This window comes from Myxine glutinosa, chromosome 12 (genome assembly GCF_964187855.1).
Source record: "Myxine glutinosa chromosome 12, kmMyxGlut1.1, whole genome shotgun sequence".
NCBI lineage: Eukaryota > Metazoa > Chordata > Myxini > Myxiniformes > Myxinidae > Myxine > Myxine glutinosa.
The window spans coordinates 62,740,626-62,758,911 of record NC_136272.1 but is presented as its reverse complement, the minus strand read 5'-3'; positions in this window follow the sequence as shown (position 1 = coordinate 62,758,911).

Sequence of the window (18,286 nt, the reverse complement as noted above, 5' to 3'; positions counted from 1 at the left end):
ACTCGACAAAAACGTGCACCGCTGAGGCTCCCAAGCATAGCAACATCAATAGCAGTGAACATACAAATAGGCTATATAGGTATATAGTTGAGCTGCTTGGTTATTCTCTCATATTATGGGTGAGAGACGTAATTATGTCTGATATATATATTACATATACAGAGCCTTCAGAAAGTATTCACTCCCCTTGACTTTTTTCACATGTTGCTGTGTTCCAGCTTGAATTTGAAATGGATTAAGTTGAGATTTTTTGTCACTGATCTACACAACACCCCCATAATGTCAGAGGAATTTTGTTTTTAGAAAATTTTACAAAATAACTAGAACGCCACTCAGTAGAGCGCATACTCCCGCCGTGGGTCAAGTTGGAATAGTACGATTTCACAAAAGTTTGAGGGAGTAGTTCAGTGACAACACAAGACAAGACAACACAAGACAGACACTGCACAGATATATATTTAGAATATATAGAAGATAATGTAAAAAAAAAACAAGGCAATTTCACTTACATTTTCGGATTCGGCATTCAATTCCATATAAGTGAGGGTATTTTGAGGCATGTGCGACTTCAAATAAAATTGTAAGCCAGGAAAACGGTCGTTTCATTCCTTCGGGATAGAACATGTAAAACAAAAATTTTGCCTCATGCTGTCTGAGCCTTTCACGTGCCTTTTTGCAAACTCTATGCGTGTTGTATGTGCCTTTTTGCAAACTCTATGCGTGTTGTATGTGCCTTTTTTCAAACTCTATGCGTGTTGTATGTGCCTTTTTGCAAACTCTATGCGTGTTGTATGTGCCTTTTTTCAAACTCTATGCGTGTTGTATGTGCCTTTTTGCAAACTCTATGCGTGTTGTATGTGCCTTTTTGCAAACTCTATGCGTGTTGTATGTGCCTTTTTTCAAACTCTATGCGTGTTGTATGTGCCTTTTTGCAAACTCTATGCGTGTTGTATGTGCCTTTTTGCAAACTCTATGCGTGTTGTATGTGCCTTTTTTCAAACTCTATGCGTGTTGTATGTGCCTTTTTGCAAACTCTATGCGTGTTGTATGTGCCTTTTTGCAAACTCTATGCGTGTTGTATGTGCCTTTTTGCAAACTCTATGCGTGTTGTATGTGCCTTTTTTCAAACTCTATGCGTGTTGTATGTGCCTTTTTTCAAACTCTATGCGTGTTGTATGTGCCTTTTTGCAAACTCTATGCGTGTTGTATGTGCCTTTTTGCAAACTCCAGGCGTGCTGTATGTGCCTTTTTGCAAACTCTATGCGTGTTGTATGTGCCTTTTTTCAAACTCTATGCGTGTTGTATGTGCCTTTTTGCAAACTCTATGCGTGTTGTATGTGCCTTTTTGCAAACTCTATGCGTGTTGTATGTGCCTTTTTGCAAACTCTATGCGTGTTGTATGTGCCTTTTTGCAAACTCCAGGCGTGCTGTATGTGCCTTTTTGCAAACTCTATGCGTGTTGTATGTGCCTTTTTTCAAACTCTATGCGTGTTGTATGTGCCTTTTTGCAAACTCTATGCGTGTTGTATGTGCCTTTTTGCAAACTCTATGCGTGTTGTATGTGCCTTTTTGCAAACTCTATGCGTGTTGTATGTGCCTTTTTGCAAACTCTATGCGTGTTGTATGTGCCTTTTTGCAAACTCCAGGCGTGCTGTCATGTGCTCTTTTCTCAGAAGTGGCTTCTGTCTGACCACTCTCCCATGAAGCCTGAATTTGTGAGTTCTGCAGAGACTGTTGTCCATCTGGCAGGTTCTCGCATCTCAGCCAAGGAACTCGAGTTCTGTAAAGAGTGGTCACATGTTCTTGGTCACCTCCCTGACAAAGGTCCTACTTGCCCGGTTGCTCAGTTTGGTCGGACGGCCAGCTCTAGGAAGAGTCTGAGTAGTTCCATATTTTTTCCATTTCCTAATGATGGAGCTCACTGTGCTCTTGGGAACTTTCAACACTCGAGAAATTGTTTTATACCATTCCCCAGATCTATTTCTCCTCACAATTCTATCTCGGAGTTCTTCTGACAGTTCCTTGGACTTCACGGTAGAGTTTCTGCTCTTGCATGCTCTGTCAACTGCGGGACCTTATAGAGAAGTTTCTTTCTGAATCGTGTCCCATCAATTTAATCTGCCAGCAGGACTCCAATCAAGTTGTCGAGACATCTGGACGATGATCAAAGGAAATTGGATGCACCTGAGCTCAATTTGGTGTGTCATAGCAAAGGGGTTGAATACTTATTGACTCGAGACATCTCATCTTTTCATTTTTAATTATTTTGTAAAAACTTCTTTTTAAAAAAAAATCCATTTTTGACATTATGGCGTATTATGTGTGTAGATCAGTGACAAAAAATCTCAATTTAATCCATTTTAAGTTCAGGCTGTAAAACAACAAAATGTGAAAAAGTCAAGGGGTGAATACTTTCTGAAGGCACTGTACATATGTACAGTATATGTATATATATCCTTTAGATGTGGTGACCAACATGGTACACAATATTCTCGATGAGGTCTCACTAAATTCCTGTATCGTGTTAAAACGACTTCCTTTAATTTATAATTTTCCCCCTATAAATACAACCTGTTCGCTTTACTTATAGCTACCTGGCCTTATGCTGTGTGCTTACCCACCCCTTTCTCCTCCTGTATGTATTACCACCCCCAGATCATTCTCCTGTGTGAAACACTTGAAGATTGCCCCTTGCATCATGTAATCTTTATGGGAGCTGCCAAGGCAGTTTTGTTCGGCTAAGGAGTGCAATCCTGGACGTGTCGCCACTCCAACGCAGGATACTCGAATGGCTTATTACCCCCAGTGAGCTGGTGCTCCTTTTGCCGACCTCGGAAGGATGACAGGCTGAATCAACCCACCTGGTGTTATTTCAATGGCACTATAGGAGCTTGAACTCAAGACTCTAGGATCTTAAGGCAGCCACATCGATCGTTAAGCCAACACCAGACATATTTTCCTTTCTTACCCATCCCCAATCACCTTAAATTTCCTTATGTTAAACTACATCTGCCAATCTTTTGCCCAATCTATGAACCAAGTATCTAGACTTTACTCAATTGGTCACCCCGCCTCCCCTCTCTCTCTCTCTCTCTCTCTCTCTCTCTCTCTCTCTCTCTCCCTCTCTGCTATACTTTACCTCCATTCTTCGTGGCATCTGCAAGTTTAGAAAGCCGTATGTTTACCCCACAATCCAAGTCAATGATGTAAATTGTGAATAACAAGAAAGAGCAATCAGAGTCCTTTCATTTAGTCTTAAAATGTATAAAATGGTTTAAAGGTCAAAAGGGATAAAAAGTGCCTAAAAGGTGTGAAGATGTGAACAAGGTCTAAACTCTAAAGGGTCAAAAAATAGGGTAGAAAAGGGTGTAAGGGTTTAAGGGGTCTAAACTCTAAAGGGAGTAAAGGTCTGAAGGGTACGTTCCCATAGTACTGATGAATAGATTTAATCAATATACGTAGTCACATGTCTAATAATACGTAATTAATAGACATACCCATTGTCTAACTCAGGTTCAGACAGTATCCCCCAGGCGATGAATTAATATACGTAGTCACATGTCTAATAATACGTAATTAATAGACATACCCATTGTCCAACTCAGGTTCAGACAGTATCCCCCAGGCGATGAATTAATATACGTAGTCACATGTCTAATAATACGTAATTAATAGACATACCCATTGTCCAACTCAGGTTCAGACAGTATCCCCCAAGCGATGAATTAATAGACGTACTCACATTTCAATAGTGCGTAATTAATAGAGGTATTCATGTTCCAATGAAACGTCATTAATAGACGTAGGACACACATTTCATTAGTACTAGAATATAAGACCCGTCACATCGCTGATGGGAATACCAAACTTTGTGTAATTGCTGAAAGAAAACAGATTTTGCTAATGGGAAAAAGTAAAATTAGGCGGTGTATAGATACCGGCCTAGCTATAGATTTCGATTCCGGGGGGGGGGGGGGGGGGAGTGTTAATGTGATATTAATCACAGCCTCTTTAGATGCTGAATTGCTAATAATATACGACAAAACACGACGAGGAAGATCAAAATAAAAACAATTCTCGACCTCCCCCTCTCTTCCTTCTTTTGATCAAACTGTGTGGCGTACGTATTACTATTAGGCACAGACCTTGCCAGGCAAAAAAACTCTGAGGTCTCCTCATCTCTGCCTTTGTGTCATTGCTAAAAAAAAATGTGGCTTTCCATTTCCTCGACATAGCTGTGATGGCTAATCTGGAGCAAGAACAAAGAAGTATTCCTGGGAGATCCTGCCCTCCGTGAAGGGATAACCGGCGTTGCAAGTTGGCATTTGCAGTTCCGCCCTGCATACCCATGTACCCATTAAAGAAAAAAACATTTTGGCAGCTCTAACCTTCCCTGGAGTTCCCTGAATCCACCGTAGTTTAATTTATTGAAATCCGTCAATCCATTCTCAAGTTGCAACACGACAAAAAAAAAAAACATAAACGGCTCATTTTATAATACTAGCGTGGTTCGGCTCGTTACGCGCGCCTCACCACTCATCGCTACTGGGGCACAGGCTTGTTTCAACTTAGGACCAGATCGTGCATGACACCATTCGATCAGGTCATTGAAAGGATCAGACCATGCCTAACCATTCTAAATTCCCTATAATAACATTTACTTCCGTAGGGGTTTTGGGAGTGTGGGAGGGGCCAATATCACAAGTCACGAAACCCCTTGGAGAAGGGGGATATTGTTTTGTAATAACATTAATATTCTATTATCATTAGTGTTGTTATTGCTTTTATTAGAAGCAGCCTTAGAAAAATGCCACTGACGTGGCAGGAAGGGTCATGTTATTGACACGTGTAGTGTATATAGACTACAGTAGATCTATGATTGAGTCCATTCGTCAACGTGATAGGCATAGATTACCTCACAGATGTTGTGATTCCTCCAAATTTCTTTCAGTTTAGTGTTAAACAGCAGCAGCGACTGTTAAAAAAGGTAATCATATGTGCTTGTGGTTTATAATATTTTTACTTCTGGTAAAGGTTTTCCACGCCCCAGCACGATAAGCTATTTATACATGTTAACATGGCGTTTGTCCAAGTAGGAAACCCCGTGGGGAGGGGTGGATATTATTAGTATCAATATTTGCTTTGTAATAACATTAATATAATGCTATTCTCATGAGTGTTGTTATTACTTTTGTTATTAAAAGTCGCCTTGGAAAAACGCCACGATAAGCTATTTTAATATGGCTAAACACCTCAACGCACAATCCTCTTGGCAGGGAAAAAACTCCTTGGGTAAAGGGGGGTAGGGGGGGGGGGGGGGGGGAGGGAATTAAATCCCAAAGACATCTGTCATTTGACCCTTCGTCTCCCTGTCAAGTTTGGTTGTGATTGGATAAGTAACGACCAAATGTATCTCAGTCAGACAGACGCCAAATTGATTTTAGTATTATAGATGTAATTAACAGACGTACTCACATTGCATTCGTACGTGATTAATGGACACGCTCAGTTCCAATAGTACATAATTAATAGATGTACTCAGCACTCACATTGCATAAGCACATAATTAATGGAATGCTAACATACTATTATTACAATATACCATTATCATTATCATTAATGTTATCAAGATTATCATTGTTATTATCATTATTATAATTTTCAATATTGCCATTTATTATTATCATTATGGCCCATTATCATTACCATTATTATTATGTGCTATTATTATTATTATTATTATTATTATTATAATGTTCCATTATCATTGTCATTATCATTATCATTATGCATCATTATTATTATCATTATCATCACGTACCATAAGCATTTTCATAATCATTATAATTATGTAACATTATCATCATTATTATTATTATTATATTATCATTATCGTTACGTATCATGATGTTTATGTATCATTATTATTTCAATAGTATGTAATTAATAGACACACTCACATTCCGTGCGGACAAACAAACAGTTGGGCCCAAATGCAATAACCTCTCCTCTTGTGAGTGTAAATAATGGTCCGAGTTCTGACCCCAGTGGTACCCGACTACTCGCATCCTCCCAGCGGAACATCCTCGCACTTCCAACCACTCTGCATCCTATCACCAAACCAGTTTCCAATCCAGGTAGCTACCCAACCATAGCTACTAAGCATGTCCTCACCTTAGCTAACAACCACCTATGTGGTACTGGGTACCTTATCAAATACCTTCTCAAAGTCTAGATATACTACATGTACTACACTTCCCTCATCCACCCAATCAGAAACTGCTTCATAGAACTCCAAAAGATTTGTTTGACATGACATGACCTCCCTTTAGCAAATAAATCCGTGTTGATCACCTTTAATCCGTGATGAATACTGGTACTTGTGAAATGTTGTTGAATGTAACCTAACTGGCTTTCTTCTTCTTCTTTTTGTCCATCGATATCTTCATCTCTGTTTGTCCTTGATCCACCTGCTTGTCAATAGTCTGCTCCTCACTAATTGATTGACGACATGATGCCACATATCGGAGGAGTTGAGAATGGAATCCAGACGTTTGTTTCTGTCAAATCTGTTTCTGATGTTTGTTCCCCCTCCATTCCCTCCCTTACCTCAAGGGGCTGCACAGCTGACACCACACGTGAAAAAGCTGAATGCCTCAACTCTGTGTTTGCCTCAAAATCTTGTGTCCCAAACCAGTCTCTCTCTGTACCCACCGTACGCAGTCAAACCCAGCTGCTCCTGTACTCTGTGTCCTTCCTCCCGACAATGTGGAGAAGTTTCTGTCAAACCTCAACTCTGATTCTGCAACTGGACCAGACAGCATCAGCCCACAAGTACTAAAATCCTGTTCCACCGTTCTATCTCACCCTCTCTCTGTTCATGTCACCCTCTCTTTTGCTCAAGGTCATCTGCCATCTGCTTGGAAATCAGCAAATATTACTGCTTTACACAAAAAAATGGGCAAAAACAGATCCTTGCAACTACAGACCAATCAGTCTACTCCCAATAATCAGCAAGGTCATGGAATCAATCATTGCTTCAGATATCAAATTCTTCCTCTTCTCCAATGGCTTGATCTCTGATCATCAATTTGGTTTCAGACCAGGTCACTCTACTCTGGACATGCTGCTTCTGCTGTCTCAACAATGGATGGAGGTCCTCAATGCCAAACAGGAAATCAGAGCCATCTTCCTTGATATATCTTGTGCCTTCGATACGTTCTGGCACCCCGCTCTGCTCACCAAACTCTCCTCCTATGGTATCCATGGAAACATCCACGCATGTCTCTATTCGCAGTCAACATGTGGCCCTGAATGGAATTCTCTCCTCTCCTCTTCCTATTCAGGCTGGAGTTCCCCAAGGCTGTGTTCTGGGCCATGTGCTTTTTCTGGTCTTCATCAATGATCTCTCTGACTCTCTGGAAAATCCTCTCTATCTCTTTGCTGATGACTCCACTCTCTGCCGCTCCAGATCTCATCCCTCATTTCGGCAATCTGCAGCCTCCTCACTCTCTGAAGACCTGGACAAAATCACAAACTGGTCAAACAAGTGGAACATGTCTTTCAATCCTGACCAATCTCACACTCTTACGATGTCTCTCCTTAAAGACCGTCTGGAAAACCCTCCCATCCACTTTCTGTCACTCAAGCTTTTGGGTCTCACTATCTGCCATGATCTTTCATGTGAAAACCACATTTCCAAGCTGGCCTCCAAAGCCATACACCGACTGTGCATCCTCCATCATGCAAAGTCCTTCCTGGGCACACCTGAGCTCCTCACCACAAACAAAACTTTCATCCACAGCTCGATGGTGTACTGCTCTCCCCTCTGGGCTGGTGCACCTGCCTCACACCTAGCTTGGCTTCACCCTGTAGAAACCAAAGCTTTCAGAATCATTTGAATCTTCTGCGATGAAGCTAACTCTGAGGGCCTTTCACTCACTCACCGCAGGCAAGCTGGTGGTCTTTCTGTCTTCTACCGATTCCTCTCCGGCCTAGCTCCCCCAGCTCTGTCTGTGCTCTGTCCCCCAAATATTCCTACAGGTCGCACAAGATCTGCCAGCAACCCTCTTCTGTTGAAACTGCCAAAATCAAGACTCTCTGCTCACCTTCACTCTTTCATTCCTCTTTTTTCCTGTGTCTGAAACAAACTCCCACACTCTCTTAAATCCCACTCCTCCCTCCAGATCTTCAAAACAGCTGTTCACCACCATCGCTTATCTTCCTCCATCCAAAACCTTGATCTTTTATACCCCCGTTAATCCACCTCTTTCAACCTCTGACTTCATTCCTGAAATTCCTCGTCGTGTCAATTTGTTTTATGCCGTGTATTGCAACCTGGCCCCTGCGTGAAGGGCTCAGGGTACTGCCTATTACTCCGGAGATCCTAATCGATGTGCTCGGGAGGCCAATACGTTCCCCGAGGGCGGGTCGCGCCATATGAGCAGTCAGAAGTGACTGAGCGAAGTTACCATCCAAATGCTGATGCAATAAAGCTCACACAGGCCGAGATTCTCGTCAAAACTTGGACCGCGCATTCTGCGTTTGTTTTCGCCTTTTTCCACTGTGTTGACGCACTCTTCTTCCTCCTCTCTTCCTCTTCTTTCTTTTCCTCCCAGAGGTTCTTCCTCTATTCAATCATGTAGAGCTCCTGTGGGAGAGAAGATCGATAAGGAAGATCTTTGTTTTTCTTTTAACAAAATAATAAAAACGAAGTCGAAAGGGAAGGAAGAAAGAAAAGAGCAAATCTGGTTTCACAGCCGGCCCGAAATTTCACATAATATACACCCCAACGATCACAGCTTGTCGTCATTGCAAGCCCAGCCCCACGAGTGTCCCATCATTAAACAATCCACCCCACGAGTGTAACACTGCTCCCATCCTTCCACACCTCCCAGCCCTCTCCCTCTCACAGATCTCCCGATGTACCTGTTCTCTACTGTTGTTGTGCTTGTGTGCTTCCCTCTCTCTCCCCATCTTGTCTCCCGCTCCCTTTATTATATGTTTTATGTGTACGTTTAGGTTTTTTGTGTTTATTGTGTTAGCTCTTACACGTGCCGCGATGTTGTATCCAAAAAAGAAGAAGACGAGACAGCTCGAAGGTAAGTGCCCTCTGATATCTCTGCACCATATCTGTCGGATTTTATAATGAAATATGATTCATAATGAACGAGGAAACCTTGGCTTGGGAAAACACTGGTGACGGACTCATCATTAAATTGCAATTCCCTTGCTTTTAGATTTCAGCTTTGCATTTTGAGTGAAAACATTTTGCAAATTACAGTTTATAAAAAGTTTTCATTCTGCAAACCAGAACTTTTCAACTAATGATTCGATTTCTAAAAATAAAATGTTAATGAAAACAGTTTTTATAAATGTTAAAGCATAAGCATTCCTTGTATGTGTTGAAATATTTCTTAACCGCATATACATGATTTTCATCAGTTTTGTGAATCATTGCGAGTGGTAAATATTAATCCACTGGGGGGAGTGGGGAGATTTGGAGAAGATGGAGGTTCGGAATGAGGGGAAGTGGTGAGTTTTGGGAAAGAGGGAGTTGGGGAGGCTTTGGGAAGGGGAATGAATTATGGAGTGAGGGGGAAGTGGGGAGGTTTTGGGGGAGGGGGAGGTTTGGACGGAAGAAAAATTGAGGAGGTTTGGGGAGAGCAGAAGGTTTGGAATGAGGAGGAAGTGGAGAGGTTTGGGAAAAGGATGAGGTTTGGAGTGAAGAGGGGGGGGGGGGCTTTGGAGGAAGTGGGAACATTTGTGGGAAATTGTAAGTTTGGATAGTGGGGGTAGGGGTAGCTAGTAATTGATGTTTGGAGGGAGTAGGGAGACTTGAGGGAAGGCAGACGTGGGGACGTTTAGGCAAAGAGGATAAGTGGAATGTTTTGAGGAAGGGGTAAGTGGGAATATTTGGGGGAAAATTGGAAGTAAGGTGTTTGGAGTGAGGTTTGGTTTAGGTTTGAAGGAAGGGGGAAATGAGGTTTCAAAGGGAAGATGGGGATCAGTTGGGGGAAAGGGGAAGTGAGGAGGTTTGGAGGGAGGGGATTTGGGAGAAGGGGAAAATAGGGATCGGTTGGGGGAAAAGGGGGTTTATAGAGAGGAGGAAAGTGTGGAGAAGGGGGACATGAGGAAGCTTAGAGGAAGGGCAAAGTCAGAGGTTTGGAGGAAGAATTGTTTACGGGAGAGCAAAAGATATTCTCACATATGCTATGCAGTCGTGGTTACGACCTTGTTTAGCTGGAATTTTAGCTTCAATACGTCATGGCATGGATGGCACAAACACATCCTTTGTTTATTTTGAATCATTCAACATTTGCAGCATTTGAATGTTGCTCTGCTCGGCCCTGATGTGTCATTCCAATAAATTTCATGAACACTTCAGAAGTGTTTTTGAACTTTGGGGAAGCCATGAACGGAGTTGAAGGATCCTATTACAGTCTTGCTCCAAGATTGAACATTGTTCATTTATTTCAACATTGTTGATACATCCTCCTGGGTACAGCAGAAGCGTTATACGATTGACAAATAATTTGTACATCCACGAGCAGGTCAGGTAATAATGGCAACACTTCCTGTGACATAATCTACATGGGCAAAACTACAACAGCGCTTGCTTGATAGAGCACATACCTCCACCAGGTGAATAGTTTACGTTTTGTATCCACTGATAGGCTGGATCTGGATCCGGACCTGAATCGATATCTCATGGGCTTGTTTTTGTCACCTTTCCCAGTCATCCACCAAATTTCGTCCGAATCCGTCCACAATTTTCTGAGATATCATACTGCATACTACGTATAGTTAGTTTTTGGCCCTATCTCTCATTGGTGGAAAAGCACTTAATTTTTTTTTTTTACTCTCGTGTCCAGATCCGGATTCGGACATTCATCAATATTGAATCCATTCGTCCATGTCACTCAACCAACCTGTCCACCAAGTTTTGTCTGAATTCGTCAACAACTTTTTGAGATATCCTGTTCACAGACAAACAGATAGATAGATGGGTGAAAACATAACCTACGCCCACCTTCGGTGGCGGAGGTAAGTCTGCATCTGCATATCCACAGGGCTGGCTCTAACCGCATAAAAATGCATCATTATGTAACCATAAGTATGCTACTAGTGGATGTTTTGGGTAAGCAACTGATTGCGCAGCTTAGTGGATTGCAAAGTGGATTTGGTCCATTTAGTGTTACCATCTGGTCTCTTGCCTCAACGTGTGACTCCGGGTTCAAATCATAAATACTGTAGCATTGTCTACCACCTCCTTATCTCTTCCTCTATCAGGTAATTACGTATTTACAAAATCAACCAAAAACATATGTCTGTTAAAAAAAAAAAAAAAAAAAATAACAAGAAGACGTCATGCAGAGCACGATACTTGCAAAATCCAACCCTCCCCAAAATAAAAAGTTGCCATGGATACATCAAATTGTCTATTTCATTAAGATTAAAATTGACGATCTTAATCAAAGCTCAGGTCAATTGGATTAAAATTGATGATTTTTCAGGTGAAAATTGATGATATTAAAAGTTTGACCCTGAGTTGACCTTTGACCTTTGACCTCAAAATAGTTGGTTTCCCAATTCAGTGATGCACTATGTAATTGCCGTTTCATTGTCAAGTAAATCTGATGAAAATAGATGATTTTTCAGATGAAAATGGATGATTTTGGAAGTTTAACCTTGAGTCGACCTTTGACCTCTAAAATAGTTGGTTTCCCAATTTGTTGACTCAATATGCAAAGGCTATTCAATTTTCAAGTCAATCGAATGAAAAATGGCAATTTTATAAATCCAACCTCAAGATGACCTTTGACCTCTGACCTAAAAAATCACTAGGATTCTTCCTTCCTGATGAGCCACTCTACCATCTGGTGAAGTTTCGTGAATATTGTTTTTAAAATGTGACCTGTAGGTGATTGACAGTCACACAAACAGAGACAGACAGAATAACGCACAAGACGAACCAAGTAGATTTTTCAAGTTATTATATATATATAATATATATATATATTGTTGCGGTTTTGAGAATAAAGGCAAACCCCCCTCTTTGTTAGTTGCACCACAACATGTAGCCTCGCTTAGTTCAGTTATTTCTTATTCAATATTAAGTATAGTCTCCTTTCCTGTGTTAGTATGCGTTGATGCAGGCAAGTAAGTGTAGGTTTCATTGGGCTGGAATGCCATGTGCTAGGGCCTGGAACAAGTCTGGGAGGCCCGAGGGAGGAGCTAAAGGGGAGTGGCCAGTAAGCGGCAAGCAGCCAATGGGAGCTAAAGGGGAGTGGCCAGCGACGACGGCCAGGGGAGGTGCTTGGAACATTCTGATGGGACTCTGAGGGGGGGGAGGGGGCTATAAAACCCTGCCCCGGATCCCCGAACTCTCTCTCTAGCCCAGGACTCTGACGCACGAACTCTCTCTCCGTGGCCAAGCTCCCAGCTCTCTCTCTGCGCTCTGTGGTCGAAGCACGAACTCTCTCTGTAGTCTGCGTTCTGCCCCTGTTCTCTGCCGCCTGTTACAAGCGCTTTCGCAGGACGATCTCTCCCGGGGCCCGAGACTCCAACGATCTCCCTGCCTGGGCTCCCTGCACGTGCGCATTGGCTTCGCTAACATCGGGACACGCTGGGCGGATTCCCGTGCGTGCACGACCGAGGCCGACGTCCATGCCGCGAACATCCTCAAGGGAACGCCCAACGAGCTGTCCGGGGCGAACTGCACCCACGACCGCGCTTGAGCGCGTTCTCTTCTCTTCCTTCCTTTCCCCGCGTGCGTGAGAGGGCCCTTGTCTGGGAAATTAAGTTAAGGATGTTAAGTTTCTACCCTGTGTCTCTTTGCCCTGATCATTGTACAAATTATAAATAAACCTGTGTTCTTTGCTTCCATTTGGCCGTTCACGTTTCTTCCCAATTGGCCTCGCATTGTACGAAATAAAACCGCTCAATCGGGTTCAATAATCATTAACGGCATGAGTTACGTGACACGCAAACCGCTCGGGCGTATCAGACCAGTGTAACTCGTGTGAGGTTCAGCCCCCGTCCTCGGGGCAGCGTGTGTATCGAAGGTACTTGGGTACTTGACCAGAGACCCTTCCGCACGCTCGCTATGGGGTTGGCAGCTGGAATTGTTTAACAATCCGCCCCCATGAGTGTAAAGTGGGTAGCGGCCTCGTGGACTCGAAGCTCGAGGGGGAGAAGGGTTTAACCCCCCTTAGTACGTCGACGGGCTCGAAATCTGCAACAATATATATATACAGTGGAACCTCGACTTACGAGTGCCCCAACTTACGAGTTTTTCGAGATACGAGCCGTCACTCTGGCAGTTTATTGCTTTGAGATGCGAGCCGAGATCCGAGTTACGAGCTTTCGCCACCCGGTCACGTGGTTATCTTGCCGTGCACGTACAGTATCTCTGTCGTAGTATAGCGCTGCATTTTAGATTTCGCATTTCGGTTATTTTGAGTTTACGCCGCCAGGTGGGCTCCGGTCACGTGGTTATCTTGCCGTGCACGTACAGTATCTCTGTCGTATAGCGCTAATGATATATAACGCCGCCGATAATGATATGATAATTTATGATAATCTATGCAGCACGACGTGGTCCTCACGTCACACAAGGCGCCTTTGCCGGCGCAAAACGGCTCTCTCAGGGTCAAACTCGGTATCGTTTTGAGCGCACGGTTCAGACCTTCAAGAAAAAGTTTATTTTGTAAAAATCGAGCCACGCGTTCAAAAGATATGACCGGTTTTGTTCGCCGGCACGTCGGCGCTCGAATCGAATGGAGTTAAAACGAACACTGCCGTTGTCGGGTCCGTCTGAGACAACCACCGGGCTCCGGGCCTAGAACGCTGGGACCGGTCTCGTTGGATAGGCCTGGATCAGATCTCGAAACGCTGGAAGCTGCACCTCTCTGTGATAATCTTGTGGACCATGACAAGAGATCGTGCGACACGTGGTTATCATGCCGTGCAAGTACAGTATCTCTGCCGTCAACTTGTTCAGAGTGCCGGCGATAGCTCGCCTTCTCTTTGTGGAAAACACGGTGAGATCCTTAACATCCAACAACTAATGGGACGCAAACGGGGCGCCCAGTTTAGCGGTACACACATTGATGAATCACCCTGCCTGTGATTCACCCATGACAGGTTATAGCTGGGTCGGGATTCAAACCCAGGCTGGACAGTTTAGACTTTAGAGTCAAGTGTGCGTACCTCCAGTCCAGGCCATCCTGCCAACTTGTATGCTGCATACAGGTGAAATATAAAGCGCGAGATATTTTTATATATACTGTATATTTTAAAAAAAATTGGTGTGGTTTTTGGCGGGCTGGAACGGATTAATAGCATTTCAATGCATTTCAATGGGGAAATTTGATTTGTGATACGAGCAATTTGACTTACGAGCTCGGTCACAGAACGAATTAAACTCGTAAGTCAAGGTTCCACTGTATATATATTGTTACAGACACGACTTTGATGTTATGGTGGGCCGAGCGGAATGGCCGCCGTGTCCGCACAAGTTACCCGATTATACTCGAACGTTGCCGAGTCGCGCTACGCTAAATCAATGAAGGAAAAGGACACAACGGCTGGGATTAAAATGACACGACACCAGGGATACGGTTCTCAAGACCTCCGGAGTAGGTTATATTAGGGCGGAAGGTCAGATTACAACGACAAGAGGGACAGCATAGAAAGGCAGGCACTTAGACACACTCTTATATTAGCCCCGACAGACGACAGATAAACGGGACAAAACTGACTCACACGGGGATTGATGGCAAGGAGGGGCAGGTCTTCGATGGCTCAAGGTGCACCTTGGCTCAGGGGCAAAATCGACCCGGTCCAGTCCAAAGATGCGGGAGGTCTCACTCAGCGCTTGGAGGTGGTGACTTGTCTTCTCAAGCTGGGGGCGCATCTGACGTCACGTCCGGTAAGTGGCCGCGTATATCCGGTGGGGAGTGACACGCCCTCGGCTCGTTAGCTCCGCCCCAGATGGAATCGGCCCGTTGCTTCTCATTGGGTGCGTGCGGGGGGGTTACCGGCTCCGCCCTTGACGAGGGGCTGACAGGGAGCCCCTTGGTGGTAACCCCGTCGGAGCGCATGGTCAATGGCGGCTAACCGAGCCGGTGTGAGGACGCACACTCCCCCGCGCCGCGCCGCCCCCATTCTCCTCTGTTGTTGTAGTTGTAGTTGTTGTTGTTGTTGTTGTTTCATGGGGAAGATGGGAGGAGGTAAGGGGAGGTCCTAAACTCACTACTGGTGCCATACGATCACATTCTGGTGCAACGAAGAGTCAGAATTAATGGAAACGAGTCCTTAACTGACAGACTAAGAATAACTAGCAAGATGTCCTATAGTTGTCTACGTGAGATGCGGTGGACCTGGGCACGACATTTAATGGGGGAAAAAGGGGAAGGTCGGTTCTACAGAGTGTTATTTACAGGCAATGGGACTAGGGAATGGGGGATTGGGGATAGTTGGGGAGTATTGGGGAAATAGGGGAGTATTTACAAGCGGATATTGAGGCCAAGTCCCATATCCGCAACATTGCACCCTTCTCTACCCTCGGGGCGTCCCGACCCGATAAATTTTTACCTACTTTAGTGTGGCACTCAGATGTAGTTCCCTCTACTATTAACTCTACCCTGAGTGCGACAGTTTTACAGATGTTCACAAATGAGTAAATATGTCCCCCTGCGACGTTGCACCCTTCTCCTCACAGAAACACACCCACAGGATAACCGAATTGCGGAAAGAATTCGCAAACTAAACATACAGCCGGTAGGGAGCATTATTTACAAGACTACGCTGCTATTTACACTACGATCCAGGACCTGTTTTTGGAGGAACACATGCAGATGTTATGCATAGAGAGAGCACGCATGCCAGCATCGATACACCAACCCACGAGTGCTCTGTGGCCTACGGCCTTTAATAATGTGCAGAGCACCCCTTCCCAGCACCAAAAGCACCACCCCATCACACAGTCAGCACCATCTGGTGCACCAATAAAGTGTTTATAAATCACCGGTGGTGTCGCAGCCGGCCGATGTTCTGCCGCTGGTCTTGCCTTCGTGTGGTGCACTTGGTGTTCTTGCCTCTTTCAAAAAAATAAAGAAAGGCGCCAACCGCGTCCATTTCTCTATTGTGGCCGTCAGGGGGCCAACTGTTAGTGGTTCACCTTGTATGGCATAGGTGCCACGTTGACCCATAGGTCCATCCATGGGTGGTGCTTGGCCGCAAAAGAACTGCGGTCCATTGTGGGTGGCCACAAACATTGCGGTCCATATGGTGTATCGATCCAGGCAGCAAGCAGCGAAAGTGCAGGCCCACAACTGCGGATCCAGCACCTCTCTCTCCTCTCTCTCTGCCCCAAAGCCAGATCCTCGGAGGTGGGAGACAAAAGAAGCAGACAAGTGAGTAAGGTGGTAAGGGCGCAAAAGTGCACGCAATATAAGGTAATGCACACTGGGGGCACATGGGAACCAGGTGAGACAGGTACGTTCCTACCGTACGCCCCCCCCCCCCTACCCCTTACTGTATCCACAAAACACAACACTACCCATAAACATCTACTTTACAAATCAACAAACGTCCCTACTGTCTTCCCCGTTCCTCCCATAAACCAAATTCGTCTTCTCTCCCTCCTAACCAATCAAATTTGCCATTTTCAACTCTCATCAAAATTTGCCATCTCCAACTCAACATCATAATTTGCTATCACCAATTCATCATCAGTCCCTCCTAAGGAGGGAGAGATGGAATCACCCCAATGTCTCATCCACGTCGTGATGCGTCTCACAAATCCAACAGCAATCCTTACTTCCTGCAACACAAAACAAAGAAAACACAGGTGTGGAGTCATCATCATCACCACAGGCAAGTGGCTGCGTATGGTGCGACAGGTTCATCAATCCTAACTATTTCCTAAATGACTTTAACAACTTTACACTAACCGGGGTCTTTCTCCGGCCAAACCATTGGCCCTCTTACACTATGGGTTCTAAAAACCAATTCCCATTGGCCAACCTGTGGTGCTTTTCAATTTGGGGTCTCACTCCCCCGATTCATCTCTCGGTGCCCTCGCACAATTTCTGGGCCGCGACGTGTACCTCTCCCAGCGGGTCTACCCACCTGCACACCTCCACCACTGCAGTTGCCTCCGAGCTTACCTGCTCCTTACCCTAACCTAACTACCTGGGGAAGGCCCTCTGGCACTCTCCCCACTCGGTGCCCTCTCTGGCACTGGGCTGCCCGATCCACACCCGGGATCCTCAGGCACCCACTCACAACTACCGGCTCCCAGAGCCCACCTGCGGCCTCACCTGGCCGACATCCTCACAGTGGTGGAGTGCCCAACCAACTACACACACTAACAGGCTACACGCCCAGCCATTTCCACAACACTAATGCACCCATCCACAATACCATTCTGCAACCGCACCACAGATGCCAATATCCAACCACAATTTACCTATACCCTCTACCTAACACTTACACTACCCGCCCCGGGTACTCGTGAAAGGGGTCCACTCTTCCCCCATCCACACCTTCGCACCATGCACACCACTCCGTACCACTTACTCCAACTCTCTCCACACACCTGTACCTGCACACCTGTGCTCTCACACCTGGTGCCACCTGCACCCTTCTCTCCCCAAGCGCATTCGCGCTGATCCACAACACTCATTACTCACACACTGCTCCACACACCTGTCCAGTTGCACACCTGTGCAATCACACCTGTTCCATCCTCACACACACGGCATCATCTCAGCTAACTACTCCCCTCTGAAACTTGCGCTTCCCAGTCGTCCCTTTAAACTATTGCGCTCCCACGTCATTATCATCCATACTAATCTACCTGCGTCCCCACTACAGGTATCAGTCACTAACTAAACTTAACGTCACCTAATGTCATCTTCGCTAGATCCCTACAATATAACCTAACCCACCCGGGCTAGTTTCCACTGCCATACACCCCATAAGCTATTGCGCATTTGCCCCCACATGGGAAGGATGACAGAGTTGCCATCCCACCACATCGGGCATCTCCCACTACCAATTTGGCACATCAAATTTCAACAAATTAAAAATTTGCCAATCACTGCCCATCATCTGCCAATCATTACTGCCAATCCCTTGCCAATCATCAAATTTCGCCTTTTTTTCTAATTTTGGGGCCAAAACACTATCCTCATCACACAGTCTACTCACTAATGCCTCTCGGTGCGCCAATTCCTGTCAAAAGCCCGGCTTCGTAAAGCCGAGCAATGAATGC